At 38.4% G+C, this 2,430-nt stretch overlaps 1 non-coding gene across 1 annotated transcript; it reads right to left on the reverse strand.

The window, feature by feature from the left end:
- Positions 1–205: 205 nt before the first annotated feature.
- On the reverse strand, positions 206–310 carry LOC122431522. Its single transcript, XR_006266542.1, has one exon. It is a non-coding gene; the product is annotated as a small nucleolar RNA U13 (small nucleolar RNA).
- Between the last annotated feature and the right edge of the window lie 2,120 nt (positions 311–2,430).

Here is a 2,430-nt window from a genome sequence, read left to right on the forward strand (position 1 = left end):
CAGTAGCAAGTAGATTGAGAAGGGAAGTCAAAATCTGAAGAGCAACTGGTGTGGCAGTGAGATGACTTGGTTTTTCTTTCCTGTATCTCTTGGCTTTGATCCAAGGATGGGCTAAGGCCTGCAACTGTTCACCAAGTATAGACTGCAACAACAAATCAAAAGGAAACCCCCTTTTCTTTCTTTTTTTTTAATTTTTTTATTTTTACGTCAGACAGGTAATGTGCCGATGTCGTAACAAGGTTTGGAGGGAGGCACATGTCACGCAGCAGCGTGAGCACCCAGTCATCATGCTCATGAACTACAAAAGGATCAGAAACCCCCTTTTCTAACTGGAGGATCAGGAAAGTGGGCTTGCCAAGCAAAGAAGATGGGAGAGAATCTCTTTTTCTTTTTCTTTCCCTCCCAGACCTCAATGCCAGCCAAAGTCCTAAAGCTTCACTGTCATGATGGTGGCCGCAGAGGTGTGGGCACCTAAAACTCAAACAACCATCTCTCAGTTTACACAAAATTGGGAGAGGAAGTCCCAATGGCCTGAAGAGTGTGGGAGGATTCCTGTTATCTTTCTCTCTTCTTCCTCTTCATGTTGCCTAGGAAGCACCACAGGTGCTCAGAAAGTGCACGGGCTAAAATTCTGGGAGAAACAGTGGGTTTCTAGCCAGAAGACTGCCAAAAAGGGCCCTTGAGAGCCAGAGAGAGTCAGGGAAAGTCCAAGGATGAGAAAGTTGGAGAAGGAAATCCATTAGTTCCGAATACGAACTATTACCAGTCTCAGACTCACTCCTGGGTTACACACTGCGCAACACAGACCCAGAGAATAATGGAGAAGGTTTTGGAAACTCAGTTATGATGTAAGTCACTGCCCAAGGAACAGATAAACACCTGAATGGTGCATGCGCTGGGCAGACACACAAGCACAGCAGAAGCTTTGAGAACTGAACTGACGTTGGAACCACCCCTCTCAGAAGGCAAGACACAGCTTGGGGTACGAGCCTAACCAGGTACATTGTCTACTAAAATAAACAAACAAAAATTAATGATCTCCAGAGGATTTTAATACAACCCAGAATCTCACAACCTAATATTCAAAATTCCAGAATACAATTCAAAATTACTCGACTCACAAAAAATGCAACAAAGAAAAGAGAAAATCTGCACAATTCTCAAAGGAAAAGAGCATCATCAGATGCCAAACCCAAGACAATCCAGGTGCTGGAATTATAAAGATTTTAAAGCGATGACTATAACCATGATCCATGATGTTGGACACTCTTGAAATGAATGGAAATATAGCTGTTTTCACCAGAAAAAAAAAAAAAACAGAAATTATAGATAAGAACAAAGTGGAAATTTTAGACCCTTAAAATAGAGCTTCTGAAACAGAAAATTCACTGGGTGGCTCAATAACACAAATAAAAACTAACATTCTCCAGAGATTTTAGAGGTACCCAGAATCAACAGAGATCAGAAATAGACCCATACAAATATGGTCAATTAACTCAATATAATTTTTTTATAAAAGTGCAAAAAAGTTTTAATGGAGAAAGAATAGTCATTTCAGCAAGTAGTGACGGAACAGTTAGACATCCATACCCACAAGAGTCAACCTCAACATACACCCTATGCCATATACAAAAATAAACTCATTATGGGTAATATGCCCAAATATAAAGTATAAACCTATCAAACATCTTGAAGGAACCATTGGAGAAAATCTTTGTTATTTTGAGTCAGGAAAAGTTCTTAAATACAACCTCCAAAACATCCATAAGTAACAAAAGACATTATTATTAACCTGGACTCCATCAAAATGAAAAATACGGAGTCATAAAAGGCTTTCGAGACCAAAAAAAAAAGAAAAAAGTCTTTCCCCCATGGCTCAGCAGTAAAGAATTCACCTGCAATGCAGGAGACGAGGGTTTGATCCATGGGTTAGGAAGATCTCCTGGAGGAGGAAATGGCAACCCACTCTAGTATTCTTGCCTGGACAGTCCCATGGACAGAGAAGCTACAGTCTATGGTGTCACAAAGAGCTGGACACGATTGAGCAAATGAGCACACACACACATTCATAAAAGGCTTTAAAAATGTTTTTAAAATGAAAAGAACATCACAGACTGGGCAAAAATATTTGAAAATCACATAACTGATAAGGAACTTGTATCCAGAATATATAAAGAACTCTCAAAACTCAACAACAAGAAAATAATCCAATTTTTTAAATAGGCAAAAGATTTGAACAGTTTACCAAAGAAAATATATGGATGGCACATGAAAAGATTTTCAACATCATTATTCACTGAGGAAATGCAAATTAAAACCACTTATTAGAATAACTGATTAAAATACCATTATTAGAATGACTAAAATTTTAAAATCAAGAAACTGATCATACCAAATACTGGTAAGGATATAGAATATGGAGTTCTCATT

The sequence above is a fragment of the Cervus canadensis genome, chromosome 29, assembly GCF_019320065.1.
Source record: "Cervus canadensis isolate Bull #8, Minnesota chromosome 29, ASM1932006v1, whole genome shotgun sequence".
Lineage (NCBI taxonomy): Eukaryota > Metazoa > Chordata > Mammalia > Artiodactyla > Cervidae > Cervus > Cervus canadensis.